This window comes from Ochotona curzoniae, unplaced genomic scaffold (genome assembly GCF_017591425.1).
Source record: "Ochotona curzoniae isolate NIBS_2020 unplaced genomic scaffold, NIBS_Ocur_1.0 contig_1, whole genome shotgun sequence".
Taxonomy (NCBI): domain Eukaryota; kingdom Metazoa; phylum Chordata; class Mammalia; order Lagomorpha; family Ochotonidae; genus Ochotona; species Ochotona curzoniae.
The window spans coordinates 36,098,716-36,115,190 of record NW_024464918.1 but is presented as its reverse complement, the minus strand read 5'-3'; positions in this window follow the sequence as shown (position 1 = coordinate 36,115,190).

Genomic DNA, 16,475 nt, shown 5'->3' with positions numbered 1-16,475 from the left:
GCACTCACATGATGCAATACTACTCATCAACAAGAAGGAATGACCTCCAGCCCAGCGCAGTAGCCTAGTGGCCAAAGCCTTGCCTTGCATGCGCCAGCATCCCTTGTGGGTGCCAGTTCATGTCCCAGCTGCTCCACTTCCCATCCAGCTCCCTGCTTGTGGCCTGGGAAAGCAGTCGAGGACGGCCCAAGGCCTTGGCACCCTACATTCACACAGAAGCTCCTGGCTCCTGGCTTCAGATTGGCTCAGCTTCGGCCACGGTGACCACTTGGGGAGTGAACCAGAATAGTTTTTTTCTTTTTTCTTCTTCTCTTTGTAAATCTACTGAAATTTTCTTGAGTGAACAAAAATCTGTCTCAGGCCCAATGCGGTGGCCTAGCGGATAAAGTACTAGCCTTGAACAAGCAGGGATCCCATATGGGCCCCGGTTCTAATCCCAACAGCTCCACTTCCCAACCAGCTCCCTGCTTGTGGCCTGGAAGAGCAGTCAAAGACGGCCCAGAGCCTTGGAACCTGCACCCATTGTTCCTGGCTTCTGTCTTCGGACTGGCACAGCACCGGCCATGGGTCATTTGGGGAGTGAATCATCAGACAGAAGATTTTCCACTCTGTCTCTCCTCCTCTCTGTATATCTGCCTTTGCAATAAAAATAAATAAACCTTTAAAAATTAACAAAAAAAAAGGTCTCAGAATGTCACCTTCTGTCAGAGTTCACTGACTTCACGTTCGCATGGTGATGTGATTACAGATTAAGCGCAGGCTAGTGGCTCCTGGGGTGAAGGACAACAATGCAGCTATAAGGGGTGGCACCTGGGACACCTTTACAGCAAGGGGCTAGTTCTACATCCCAGCGCCATGGCGCTCCTCACACCTGCATGATGGACCATGTGTCCTGCATCCACGCCACGCATTATGCCCACATCATCTTCCAAAGGAAGAACCAGTTGAAGGGTGCACCTTCTATGCAGGAGCTTTGTAGCATCTTCAACTAACAAAAAATTCAGATTTCATAATAGTAAAAGCAATACTGAATCAAGACATAAAACTCACATGTATGGTCAAGTAAAACCACTTCGTCCACTTGGGATCATTAGATGCTAACATAGCCAGGCAGCTGCTGGAGCAATGCTTTTTTTTAGGATTTATTTGCTTTTCATTGGAAAGGCAGATTTTACGTAAAGGAGGAGAGATAAAGATCTTCCATCCACTAATTCACCCCCAGAGCTAAAGCTAATCCAAAACCAGGAGCCAGGAGCCTCCTCCAGGTCTCCCACACGGGTGCAGGGTCCCACAGCTTTGGGCTGTCCTCGACTGCTCTCCCAGGCCACAAGCAGGGTACTAGTTATATTATCCAGAGTTCCATGGTGCTTTATTCACACAATAAAAATAAAAGACATGTGCTTGCTTCAGCAGCACATATACTAAACACAAGTCATGAGACGACATAACGCAGCTCTCATATCTTAAAACCCACACATAAATATACACATAAATCCAACAGACCTTCTATGGGTACCAGTGTATGTATGTATATCAATATCCAGAATAAATCCTCCAAATAATGTACAACTAACAGCCACGGCAACCTGTTGAAAGGCTGTAGTCAAAGGCAACCGCAGCCTTAACGGGGATGGCTTTCCTTTTCAAAAACAAAAGGGGCAGACACACAGCCCAGCAGGTAAGACCCTCGTGCCCCACACTGGGATGCCTGGATTCAATGCCCCACCCCACTTCCTGACTCCACCTTCCTGCTGAAGCGGAATCTAGAAGGCCAACATGAAGGAGAAACTGGGCTCCTGCCACCCTCACAGGTGACCTGAAGTGAGTTCCTGTGCCCTGCCCAGCTTTAGCCCAGCTTAGCCCAGCTCAGCCTTAGCCCAGCCAAGCCTTAGCCCAGCTCAGCCTTAGCCCAGCTCAACCCAGCCCAGCCTTAGCTCAGCCCTAGCCCAGCCCAAGCCCAGCTCAGCCCAGCCCTAGCCCAGCCCAGCCCAGCCCTAGCCCAGCCCAGCCCAGCCCTAGCCCAGCCCAGCCCTGGCAAGCACTGAAACAATAACCAGGATTGAGTCCGCTCACTCCACGGCATACTCTCTGTGTCTCTGTGATGCTCAAATTTTATCCCTGCTCTTGAGTAGTTACAATTATTTAATACAAAAGTTTAACACACTACTCTGAAGAGCAAAGTTTAGATTCTTTTATTGTATCCCTGCGTTAGTAAGTCCACATTCTGTATTTATTTCATAAACCAAAGGAAAAGCAAAACCAGAGGAAACAACTCCAGAATCACACTGTCCCCCCCTCCCTGGTCCAGCAGGTATCAGCCAGATCTGAGCTGTGGGTTCCTGTGGTCCCAGCATCTCCAGACAGAGCCTGAACAGTGAGCAACGAAAGCCCCCACTGCCATCCTCTGGCACGTTGTAAGTCCATTCCTCTCTCAATGCCGAACAGAGTCCAACGCAACTAAACCGAGTGCACCTGCAGGGCCTCAGTCCCAGCAGGGCCAGACACTCAGCTGCTCCCAGTCTCATGTGGACCCTGACTCAAGAAGCTCTGATGCGTCCAGCCTTCCAAAAAGTCCCACATGAGCACTCAAAACAGAAACAGATGCGGGAGAGAAACTCACCTAGGCCAGTCTCCAGACGACTCCTCCGCCTAAGGGGCCGTGCGAATCCCACTAACTACAAAGCCACAGTCGGCTGCTGGGGCCGCGTCAAGTCTCCCCAGACTGCTGAGCCGCGTTCCGGAACACAACATGGCCGCTGCCCTCTGACCCGGAAACTCAAGCTCGCTGGGGCCTCCAACAGCTCGCGCAGAGCGAGATCACACTGGACACAGGTGGAGGGCATTACGGGGAGTCTATTTGCCCAGCCTGGTGTCGGCAGCTCCTGCAACACTCCAGGAACCACCACACCGCATGGCCGAAGCCAGGGGTTTTAAACTCTCATTAACACAGCAGCCAGGGATTAAAATCAACTCAGGTGTTACAAATCAATCAACTTGCCTCTTGGGCCAATCAGGTACACAGAGCAGATAGCTGTGCTTGCCAGGCTTGGTGCCCAGTGCTGCCTTGGGGTGCTGTGAGCCAGCTGCACCCCACTACGAACACGTGCACATTCACACACATGCGCACACACAGGAGAAAGCTCACCCCCTTTGGGCCCTGGACTGTCTCTAATGACAGGTGATTATCCTTTGTTGGAGGATCCAGGGAGCCCACAGTTCTGCCAACAAGCCAGGAAACCACAGCTAAGAGGATGCCCAGGGCCAGAGAAGTGAGGGGCACCTCGACCCCGTGGCAGGTCGCAGCAGCAAGATCAGGCAGGCTTCACCCTCCCAATCAGGCACTGCCTTCTCCAGGGCCTGCTTTGCATTCTTGGTCTTGCCCCCTCCCGAGAAGCTCCTCCTACTTGCCGGGTCTGCCAGTCACTGGTGGAGCTACAGGCCTTCCCTGACAGGTGCTTCCTGCAAGAACATTCTCTGCACATCTCGGGGAGGGGCCCAGGCCACAACAGGCCACACTGCCTCTAGGTCCCCTGCTCCTTTACACACACTCTCCACTGGAACCTCTTCCCACAAATCACCCTGCAGGGTAGCAACCAGCCCAAATCCAGAATTTTGACCCAAAGACCGAAAAAAAGTCCAAAAGCTTTTGGCACAAACCCCAAAAACTGTGATGGAGGCAGAGACGGCCTTGGCAACATCTACGTTAAGATGTACCTGTGACCCCCAAAGATGGTGAAGCCAGAAAACAAGAAAAGCAACACAGATGACAACAACTACGAAGGGCTATTGATCAGAGGAGCTAAGGTTTGCGGGGAAATGAGCAACAGAGGTAAACAGGGGGGAAAAAAATCAAAATACAATAAGCCAAGATACACTGCGGGTTTTCCTACCTCCCAGCTGTGGCGGGATGATGTCTTTCAAAATTAAAACTCGTATACCCTTTGGCCGGCCAGGCCCACTGCTAGGATTCACTCTCAGAACATATTTGCAAACGTCCCCCAGGAAACAGACACAAAATTACAGCATTGTTTATAAGAGCAGAAAAAACCGCAAGCAATAAACAAGGGCGCAAAGGCGGCTGATGCAGCATAATCGTATGGGTGCAAGGACAATTAGGCAACCGTGGGACGGCACAGGCCAGGTCTGCCAGCACAGACAAGGAGTCTCCAGACGACCTGACCATTACTTGAAGAAAACAAAGCCAGAAAAGTGTAATCCTTTAAAATGCACAGATTCTTTCTGCCAGTGTTCGCATAGATCATTCTTCCCCTAAAGGGACCCAGAGAAATATTAACAATGATCGTGTGTGATGGGAAAAGAAAAGTTCAGAGCGGTTTCCATTTTTCCCTTTCTTTAGTTTTTTTAATCCTAAAAACCTTCTGGTTAACTTCTCTTGAAATAGTCGTATTCATACGTAATAAGATTAGCAGAATTTTTCTGGGTAAGAAGATCTTACCAATATTTTTGCTCCCCTACATGAAAAAGGAAAGTTAGCGCATTGAAGAGTGCACACACGCATGTGCGTGGAAGGGCCCGGGACACGCCCACGCTAACACCACTCTCCAGGCTGTGGCACAGACACTGCCCGAGGCTGCCATGCCACGCAAGGCCCACGTCTCACACCACACACAGGCCCAGTCCTGACGAGAGGAGGTTCTGGAAATGCACGCGTCCACCACCGGCCTCAGCCCGGGGCAGGCACCTGCAGCAGCCAGAGCAGGCAGCCCTGGCTTTCCTGATGAGCAGCCGAGCTTCCGACCAACCACTGCCGGGGGCCCTGAGGGATTTCATCAGCTGACCCCATCTGTCAGCCGTTCAGGCGCCACAGACGAAAGGGCCCCTGTGGCTCCTGGGCAACTGAATCCCTGACCTTCAATTCCACTTAAGCACGTCATATACGACTACATCAAACACGGAAATGGTGGTCAAGGTAACTTCAGATTGTTCAAAGCTGGATCAATGGGCCCAGCGTGGTAGCCTACCAGCTAATGTCCTCGCCTTGACCACACCAGGATCCCATATGGGCACCAGTTGATGTCCCAGCAACCCCACTTTCCATCCAGCTCCCTGCCTGTGGCCTGGGAAAGCGGTTAAGAATGGCCCAAAGCCTTGGGACCCTGCACCGTGTGGGAGACCCAGAGGAGGGTCCAGGCTTCGGATGGGCTCAGTTCTGGCCATTACAGCCACTCTGGCAGTGAATCACTGGATGGAGATCTTCCTCTCTGTCTCTCCTCCTCGCTGTATATCTGACTTTCCAGTAAAAATAAATCTTTAAAAAAAAAAGCTGGATAAATGACTTGAAAATCTCCTTACTATTTTTCCTGCCTTGGCTCACTCTAAATTTGTTTTTTGTTGCTTTTCCTCAGAAAAGTAGCTGCAGAGCCTTGTAAGAGTCGATAGTTGTCTAGATGCCCACACAGGAGATGAGAAGACTTACAAGGTGGCCCAACGAGCCAGACTGGGTGTCCTGAGCAGGAAGCAGTCACAGGAAGGATACGCAACCCTACACATTGCATGTGCACCCTGCAGACCTCTCCAGAAACTTCTACAAACTAAAGACCAGGCTAAGAGAATCCCACGGATGACGTCCTGATGGGATCGTCATCTCCCATGGGATTTAGAACCCCAGGTATCTAAGGATGTGTGGGCACCTCGGGCACACAGGAACAGAGCCAGCTCCCCTCTCCAGCATCCATGGGGCTGTAGGTGAACTTTCCATACTACCGTCCATGCCAGGCCAGACCACAGATATGACATGGCCACACGGCCAGCACACAGCAGAACCTGAGTCCCATGCCAGGCTCCCTCCTCAGAAAGCAGAGCCAGGGGGACCCCGACACCCCATGTGGCAGTTCCTGCTGCACCCTTGGGTCAGAGGGCAACTAGAGGCTCCTCAGGGTGCCGTCCAGCTCAGCAGTGCTCAGTGGAGGTAGGGAAAGCTTCAGGACACGGTCGTCTGCTCCTGAAGCCTCAGGGCCCAAGAGAGCACCTGTAACATCAAGTACGAGCCCCTGGGCAGCAAGCGCTGGTCTCAGGTTTTTGCACTGAATCCCCCAACATGACTCTCTCTGCCCCAGAACATCTGCCAAGGCAGCAGCCCAAGCCAGCTCTGCAGCTGGGACTGTGCCAGCCGCCTCCAGCACAGCAACGACCTACAGACTGTGGACACACACCAAGCACACGCAGCACGAGCAGCCTTCCCCAAGGACCAGCACCCAGGCCGGCTACACAAAGCCAGTCTGCACCCGCCCCAGCCCCACAGGAAACCCCGAGCCACACCCAGTGAGCAGAGATAACCTCAGACCAGTTAGCTGCCCGAGAGCCCCCTCTCAAAGCCCTTCCCCCAAGAGACAGTGCAAGTTAGCCTCAGAACCAGAATGCCAGAGGATTCTACTCCAGGATGAGCTAAGACAAGAAGCCAGTAGGTTAAACCACTCCGCCTGCAATGCCAGCATCCCATGAGGGCACCAGTTCATGTCCCGCTGCTCCAATTCTGATCCAGCTCTCTGCTGGTGGGCCAGGAAAGCAGCAGCAGACAGCCCAAGTACTTGGGGCCCATGCACTACGTGGGAGACCTGGAAGAAGCTCCCAGCTCCTGGCTTCAACCTGGCCCAGATTTAGCTACGATGACCTTTGGGGGGGATGAAATAGTAGATAGATCTGTTTCTCTCCCCACCCTACTTTGTAACTTTGACTTTCAAATAAACACATAAGCCTTTATTTTTTAAAGAGGGGATGGTGGTGGAAGGGCTGGCATTGTGGCATAGCAGGTAAAGCTGCAATACTTACACAACACTGGCATTCCACATAGGAACCAGTTCAAGTTCTGGCTGCTCCACTTATGATCCAGATTCCAGCTCGTGGCCAGGGAGAGGCAGTGGAGGATGGCCCATGTGAAGAGTTTCCTGGATCCCGGCTTCAGTTTGGGCTAACAATGGCAGCTGGCAGCAGCCTTCTCAGGGAACGCCAAGACTGGCCTTGCTGGGAACATGCCAGAACACCTGAGGCCTCCTGTCACCAAACACTGTGAGGCTAGGACAAAAGAGCTGTCACCAGTCTTAGCCAGTGTAGCCAGGGCAAATGCAGAGAGGAAGTGTGGCAGAGGCTTACTGGCCACTATGCCCAGAGCTTCCGTCCGGTAGCAAGTAGACACGGACACGGATGCTGGGGTGGCTGTACAACTCCAGGGACATATTTTTTTTTTAAAGATTTATTTTTATTATTTTTTTCATTGGAAAGGCGGATATACAGAGAGGAGAGACAGAGAGGAAGATCTTCCGTCCGATGATTCACTCCCCAAGTGAGCGCAACAGGCCGATACTATGCCGATCTGAAGCCAGGAGCCTCTTCCGGGTCTCCCATGTGGGTGCAGGGTCCCAAAGCTTTGGGCCGTCCTCGACTGCTTTCCCAGGCCACAGGCAGGGAGCTGGAAGGGAAGCGGGGCTGCCGGGATTAGAACCGGCGCCCATATGGGATCCCGGGGCGTGCAAGGCGAGGACCTTTAACCACTTGCGCCACCTAGCCGGGCCCTCCAGGGACATATTTGAGACCACCAAGTTGTACTCCTAAAAATGGCTGAAATGATTAATTTCACAATTTTTTTTTTCCAGCTATTCAAAGCAGGGCACTGCCAGTCCCTTCCTGGCTTAAGAGCAGAGTCAATGGTGGAAATACTGAAAAGGTACGCAAAGGTTCAGGCCCAGGACCTGACAAGCGGCAGGTATGCAAGGCCTGGAGTCCCAGCCTCGCTGTGGTCCTGGAAGCTTGTGGACGCCTTGTGATCCCATAGGGTATATATGGGCATATCCAACTCTGTGCTTCTTTACAGTTTCTATTACCCTTAAATATTCAGTAATTAAGTATCAATTAACCACACGAGCATCATAGAATCCCCATTTTAACTGCACACCCTGAGCTTTAAATTCAAGTTCAACACCCATTTTCATTGCTCATTCCTGTTTCCCACAATAAGCTGTTTACCCATGCAATTATTTCCCCTCCTCCCATTGTGATCGCTGTACTTAAAATTCCATCAGCCTTCTAATTTTGAGCATCTTTTCTTGTGTACAGCACCAACAACTGACAAGCATCCTGAATTTAACATCTGTTCCCAGCAGTTAATGGTTTTCAGTCTGAGACGCAAACACACATACACGGCCATGATGAGCACTTCCCACGCCGAGATTCACGGCGCCACGGGGCTGTGACCGACTGTGTCCGTGACAGCTACGGCTCAGGAGGACCAGCAGGAAGCCTGGCTAGGCGGCAGCCGGAATGCCGCCCCGCACTGAACCACCTACTGGGCACCAGGCATCCCACTCAACACGTTCTACATTCTCCTCAGAAACTCCAAAGATTCTCAAACCACGAAGCAAGCCATGCAACAGCCCCAACAGCCCTCTCAGGGACGTTGTTCGATGTCCACAGCCAAGAGGAAGACACCGGGAGTCCTCACCCCAGCCCAGCTGCCACCACTGGCTGTGACATCCTTGACAGCAGAGTCAAGAGCCAGCCTGTAACCTGAGCATCCACCCCGTGTGGCTGGGCTCACAGCTGGAGTCCCAGCTGCACCAGTTCCAGCTCCTTGCTAATGTGCACCCTGGGAGCTGCCTGGTCAAGTCCACAGCAGCTGGCTTTGTTCTGGTTCAGCCCCAGACAGACACAGACACACAGACACACACACTCCCTCCCTCCCTCCGCCTTTGAAATGAAAAGGCGTAACTCTCCACCAGCTGTCCTGCCCTCTCTGCTTCTATTGGAACTCGGCTTTTCTGGGACGCTGCTCCCTCGGGGCATGTGGGAGGGAGGAGCATCTCGTGTCATCTGCTCCCACAGCAGCATTTTCCCACTCCCCACCTCACTACCTGCCCCAAGGACCCCCTATTCTTGCCCATCTTCCCCTCCATGCCCAGTTCCCCTCTCATGGCAAGTCAGCATCCCCAAGGACAGCCCGACACACACTTCCTCCAAGGTCCTCCCTCCCTCTGTCCCAGCCTCACAGCCTGGACCTTGTGCTCCCCCCCTCTCCACACATCACATCCTCTGGACCAGGTGGTCTACCAGGTTGCTGCCTCTCCAGGCAGTCCCCGACAGGTCAGGACCTCCCATCTTCCATCCCCGCCCATTGGGAGGACAGTGCAGGTGCAGGGGCAGACTGACACTGCACACACAGGCACCACAGAGTGATGCTTCATGTAATGGCAGCCCGCATGTAAGACGGCAGCAGGACAGAAAAAGCCCTGTCACCTTGGGGCTAGCGCAGTGGCACTGCACGATGCATCATTCACACACCAGCAGAGGTGACAGCTACTGCCGCAGCACCTCTTGACACGGGGACCCTCTCTCAGAGGATACAGTTCAACAACCACACAAAGAACCCTTCCTTCATCACCTCTCGCCTTTCATCAGTGACTATCTTAATTTTCATGTCTTCCTTGAAACCCATCTCCAAAAAAAAAAACCAAACCTGACCAACCACATTCATATTCCACCTGTCCCACGCCAGGAGGGAGATGCTGAACAAAAGGAGTCCGTGTCCAATACTGTTGTAGGCCACATTTAGCAACAGAGGTGTTAGAGGGGCTGGGCCGTAGGCTAACCTCGCCTGATGCGTCCTGCCGTCTGTTTGCAGACACGGGCCACCACGTGAGCGCTAGACCAGCATTACCAAGCTGGGAACTGCACTGCTCTGTAACTCCGACAGGCCAGACACAGACCTCAAAGTCAACATAAACATAACACATCAAGCTTGCATCTTCAATAGAGGACAGCTTTAGGCCTGGTTCCCAAGCCTTTCCAAGTCTGGCCAACTCTGGCTAGCCTCACCAACAACAAGATCGATCAGATTAACACACTTAGTTGCCAAGGAAGCACCAGTTTATATGACGGGAGTACAACTTGCAGAAGGCTGCATTTCCCTGAAAACCATGACAGCTAGTCCAAAACCAGTGACACTCAGTGCTTACACTTACTGCGGCCATTCACACAGGTTTCTGCAACTCACACGTAATTGAAAGCCAGTACAACACTGGTTACAGGTGTGAGGGATGAACACGCCGTTTACAGCAAGAGACAACACAAAACAGGTGCGCTATACTTAGCCGCGTTGCCTGTTCGTGTTAAGTACACATAACTGCAGACCCCAGAGGCAAAACGGCAACCCAAGGCACACACAGATTTTGAATTACTGTACTGGACAATGTCATTAAGCAAAGCCGGGTTATTTTCTGCAGTGCGTTCTCCAGGTGTCACCAAATAATATGGCAAAACTAATGTCTGGGCAATACTTCGCATACAATCCAAATGGTCGCGTTAGTTACTACCTTTACCAGAAGAAAGGTCCCACATTCAATTCTCCTTACTTTGAGACCAGCACCCACCACTCCCACCAGCAGCTGCCACACCCCAAACTTGGCAGGAACCCAGAAACCTGGCAGCCCAAACCTGGTGGGCCACGACGACATCTTGTCCGGATGCTGCGTCCAGCCTTCCAGAGTCCCACGTGAGCACTCAAAACAGAAACAGATGCGGGAGAGAAACTCACCTAGGCCAGTCTCCAGACGACTCCTCCGCCTAAGGGGCCGTGCGAATCCCACTAACTACAAAGCCTCGGTCGGCTGCTGGGGCCGCGTCAAGTCTCCCCAGACTGCTGAGCCGCGTTCCGGAACACAACATGGCCGCTGCCCTCTGACCCGGAAACTCAAGCTCGCTGGGGCCTCCAACAGCTCGCGCAGAGCGAGATCACACTGGACACAGGTGGAGGGCATTACGGGGAGTCTTCATTTGCCCAGCCTGGTGTCGGCAGCTCCCGCAACACTCCAGGAACCACCACACCGCATGGCCGAAGCCAGGGGTTTTAAACTCTCATTAACACAGCAGCCAGGGATTAAAATCAACTCAGGTGTTACAAATCAATCAACTTGCCTCTTGGGCCAATCAGGTACACAGAGCAGATAGCTGTGCTTGCCAGGCTTGGTGCCCAGTGCTGCCTGGGGTGCTGTGAGCCAGCTGCACCCCACTACAGGCTCACCTCTCAGACTCAGCCTGCCTTTCCATGGTACATCACTGTAAACTTTTTCCCCTTTAATGTCAAGGTTTTCATTATTTAATCAGAAAAAGCACAGTGGGACCAGTGTTGCGGGATGACAGGTTAGGTGCCACCTACCACATTGGTCTCCAATACTGCCAGCAGTTCAAGTTCCTGCCCTTCCACTTCTTTTTGTTATTGTTGTTGTTAAGTTTTTAAATTATTATTATTGCAAACTCAGATATAAAGAAAGGAGGAGAGACACAGAGGAAGATCCTCTTTGTTGATTCACTCCCCAAGTGGCTGCAACGGCCAGAGCTGTGCCAATCAGAAGCCAGGAGCCAGGAGCCACATCCAGTCCTCATACATGGATGCAGGGTCCCAATACTTGAGGCCGTCCTCGACTGCTTTCCCAGGCCACATGCAGGGAGCTGGATGGGAAACATGGCCACTACGATTAGAACCAGCACCCATATGGGATCCCGGCACATGCAAGGCGAGGACTATAGCTGCCAAGCTAGCGCGCCGGGCCCACCCTCCAATTCTGATCCAGCTCCCTGCTATTTGTGCCTGGGAAAGCAGCAGAACGTGGCCCAAGTGACTGAGTTTTTGCATCCATGTGGGAGGCCCAGAGGAAGCTCCTGGCTTCAACCTGGCCCAACCTTGGCTGCTAAAGCCATCTGGGGATAAACCAGCAAACGGAAAGTCTCTTTCTCCTCCCCAAGTGTTCTGCCTCTCTAAGAAATACACAATTGTTTGCAGATGAAGAGGCGTAAAGCACAGGCTGGCTGTGACTCGGGCTGCGTGTGAGTGCAGATCGTGCGCCGCCTGGAGAAACTGCCTCCTGCTCCACTGATGGAAGTAGTCGGGGGTGTGACGGACTATTCTTGAACCAACTTGCCAAGCTGTGGAGCTACAGACACAAAGACCTGAGCAGAGGGCAGTTCAAAGGGCTGCCAGGAGGCTGGCATAGCAGGGGCAGTGCGAGATGGAAAGATGGAACAAGAGCCATGAATGGGGTGGAGGAAAGAGGTGGATGTGGGGCTGTGGACGCCATGACGGGAGCGGCGGCTCTGCCCCATGTCGGGCACGTCACAGGAGGTTCTGAGCAGAGAAGTAAAACGGCCCAGCTCGTCCCGTGACAGGACCGCTGCCCTGCTGGGCTCAAGGCCAGGACACCCAGGAAAGGGCTGAGCAACCACGACGAGCCTGTCCTCTGTGCACTCCACACTAACGGCGGAAGGTTCCGGACTGCGTCCAACTTTACAAGGCCGCCCTGAAGACTCTCCGTCTGAAGTCACTAGCCCTTCCTGAGACGCTGTCGGACGGGCACATTCTTGCCAAGTAGATGTCACAGGAGCTTTCATCTCCACTCTGGCCGGAAATGCCCCTTTCCCTTCCTAAGGCAGAGATAGTTTCCGTGCCACACATCTGCCTGGTCAGGTGCACCGCGCATCATCAGCTATTGTGAGATGCTTACAAGCAGAGCCATAACTCGGTGTGTCGACAGGACACGGCGCCCGCCCCCTCCCCCACATGGTGTAATGGGTTATTAGCAATACTGCCCGACTGCAGCTTTTCTCCCCTCAAAGCTATTCACTAATGATAGTTGTTTACCCAGCGATCATTTCGGAGGGTTTATGGAATGGGGCCGCATTAGTTAGTGATGGGAACATCATTACACCCATTAAAGTTATTTGTGTAGTTTTTAACCTTCTGCCAGGAAGCAAGGAGGCCAGGCCGGGCTCCATCTCCACCTCTGCAGCACTCTCTTCCCGCAGCTTTTTTTCTCACCAGAAACTTACACTCGTCCTTTAGCTCGTCCGCAGCCCCAGGACAGCAGGTGCCTGAGGACCATCCCTACCGCAGACCCCTCACCCTGCGACTCAGACCGCCGCCCTTGGTCTCAGCCATCTCCCCCCGACCCATGGGCTCCTCTCACCAGCTGTTCACAGCTCTCACAGCCCACCAGCCGGCCTGGTCGTCTCCCCAGGAGTGTCTTCCTCAGAGTGACTGTGGCCTGAGGGGCAGCAGGCATGTATCCTTGTGTGGCCATCCAGGGGACCTGGGACAGGCAGAGGAGAGGAAGATAATATGGCTGGGTCCCTCAGCCCCAGGAAGAGCAAGTGGCCATGAACTTCTACCTCCAAGAGGCCTCCCCCAGAAAGGAAGCTTCCAGCAACTGCCCACCCCATCATAAATTTCTTATTTAAAATAAAATGGTATTTCAAGGGACCAGCACGATAATTCAATGGTTAAATCTTCACCTTGCACACCTGGGACCCCATATTGGCACTGGTTCATGTCCCAGCAGCTCCACTTGCCATCCGGATCCCTGCTTGTGGCCTGGGAAAGCAGTAGAGGACAGCCCAAGGTTGTAGGAACCTGTGCCCACAAAAGAGACACACAAGAAGCTCCTGGCTCCTGCCTTTGGGTGGGCTCTGCTCTCGCCATTGCAGCTACTTAGGGAGTGAACCAATGGACAGAAGATCTTTCTCTCTGATTTCTCCCTTCCTCTGTAAATCTGCCTTTCCAATAAAATTTTTCTTTTAAAAAAATTAAAACAATACATTTAAAACTTCACAAAAACCAGTTGTTACAAAAAACCATAAATTTCCAAAGTATCATGCTAGAATAAACTTGTCGTTTAGTTCCACACCTCTTAGCATGAACTCACAGAATGATCCAGAAACAATAGAACTCACTCACAGATCACACTGGAATCTAAACATTCACCGCCTGCATTTTTTTTTAAGTGGCTAAATCCTTGCCTTGCCTGTCCCATGATCCCATATGGGCATCAGTTCATGTCCCAACTGCTCCACTTTTCATCCAGCTCCCCGCTTGTGGCCTGGGAACGCACAATTAGAGCTCAAGGGTTTGGGCTGCTGCATCCATGTGGGAAACAGGATGGTGTTTCTGACTAGCAGATGGAAGACCTCCCTCCACGCTTCCTTTCCCTAATTCTATCTTTCAAATAATAATAATGATGATAAAAAATTTTTATGAAAGTAAAAAGAAGGGCCTGGCGCAATAGCCTAGTGGCTAAGAGTCTCGCATGCGCCAGGATCCCTTATGGGTATCAGGTCATATCCCAGCTTCTCCACTTCTCAACCAGCTCCCTGCTTGTGGCCTGGGCAATTAGTAGAGGATGGCCCAGGGCCTTGGGACCCTGTGCCCACATGGGAGACCTGGAGGAAGTTCCTGGCTCCTGGCTTCAGATCGGCTCAGCTCTGGCCATTACGGCTACTTGGGAAGCGGACCAGTGATGGAAGCTTCTTTTCTCTGTATCTCCTTCTCTCTGTAAATCTGCCTTTGCAACAACAAGAGTAAATCTTAAAAAAAAAAGAAAAAACCCAAAAAATGTAAAAACAAGCAGGTGAAATTAGGGCCCAGCGCCACGGTTTAGCAGCTAAAGTCCTTGTCTTGAACACGCCGGGATCCCATATGGTTGGCGCCGGTTCTAATCCTGGCAGTTCCACTTCCCATCCAGCTCCCTGCCTGTGGCCTGGGAAAGCTGTTGAGGACAGCCCAAAGCCTTGGGACCCTGCACCCGTGTGGGAGACCTGGAGGAGGCTCCTGGCTTCAGATTGGCGCAGCACCAGTCATTGCAGTCACTTGGGGAGTGAATCATCAGACGGAAGATCTTTCTCTCTGTCTCTCTTCTCTGTATATCTGACTTTACAATAAAAATAAAATAAATATTAAAAAAAAAGAAACAGGTGGAATTAGTTTTCACATACTTCTCTAACCTCACATAATCTAAAAATGGTTTCATTTCAACACGCACTCCTAGTAAAAAATTATCCCCGATATAGAGCACACATTGGCCTGTAGAGTCTCCGAGCTGCAGCACGCCTGGGGCTTGTCCAGGAAGCACCTCTGCATTCGGGAAGGCACATGTAAAATGCTAGGGAGTCACGGAGGCTGGGGGCTCCCCTCTGGCCAGCACTGCTCGGGAGGGACTCCACCAGCAGGATTTTAAGGCCAGGCCAAGACATGACCATGACCTGGATACAGCCTGAACCCCATGGGCTCTTGTGCTGGAGACTGGATCTCAGGGTGGCACTATCTGGAGGTGGTGGGGCCCCACGGGCACTGAGCTATCGTTCAAGGTCCCTCCCCTCCTGGTCCCACCTTCCTCTCCACCAAAGACAGCACTCCTGGAGATTCCAGTCTGCAAGGTCCAGTACTTCAGGGTCCGCACTCTGATCCTCGCTGTTCCTTCCACATGGCATGCTCTGCCTTCCAGCCTTCACGTCTCACCCAGGCCTGCCCAGGGGTGCCTACCCCAAGCAGGAAGATTGCTTGCCTGCCCACCTCCTGTTCTGAGAACACACGGAGTCAGAAGTCCCAGCCACTCCACTTCCCATCCAGCTCCCTGCTAATGCTCATGGGCAAACAGACAACCCCTACCAACTCACACAGGAGATGCAGATGGAACTGCTGGCTTCTGGCTTCAGCCTGACCCAGCCCAGCCATTGTGTGGCCACTCAAGAAGTGAACCAGCAGATGTAAGACCTCTGCTATTCCTGTCACTCTGCATTTCAAATAAATAAATCCTTAAAAAAAAAAAAAGAACCCCAGAGAGTCCTCCAGTTTCAGGGCTTCACACTCCAAGTTCCCCAAAGGGAAGACAAGAACAGGTGACCAGACACACAGCAGGAAGGGACTCAGAAAACATCTTCCACTACACTGTGGGAAGCAAGCACACAGCAACTGCCACGACACCAGTGGGCTCACGGGGCTCGGAGGGGCTCCTCCCACTTCCCACACACGCTCTGCACTGTGAAAGCCCGCCAGCCCTGACTCCCCAGGTCCTATCTGAAACTCCGCAGCCCTCTGCTGCAGACACCCCACCAGGCTCTAGGGCCACTAGCCCCACAGGCCACAGTGACCTCCCCCCATGGCTGGGTAATTCCATTTCCTCACAAGCATCCTGTCCTAGGTTATTTGTCAGTGTTCTTTAGAAAAGGCAGGCTGGAGTAGATCTCACTGATTACATTAGCCCACGGAAAGACGGAGAGAATCCTGAAGGTGACAAGTTAAATCGCTACTCTGTAATTTACTAAAACAAAACTAATATCCAAAGAGATGCTTTCTCCGCCATTTTATAGCAATTTCACCATTAAGTTGTCTTTGATTGCAATTCATAACAATGAATAAAGCCAATGCAGAAGAGTATCCTTGGCTCTGCTCAAAGAATTTGTTCTAAACGTTAACGGATCTCCTGCTAAGCAGAAGCACTGGATGTCATTTTCAGAGTGGACATGGCCTGCCGTAAATGATGAGCAGGAGGGGACAAGGCCATGGAGGACTCCACCTTGCTCCCTACTCCACAGCAGAGCCACCCAGGGCTTGAGGCTGAAGCCAAGGCCTGGCTGCCCTTGCCCTATCCTTTTGTTACCATGCACCTGCCCCACACAGCAGCCTGGCTACCTCACATTCT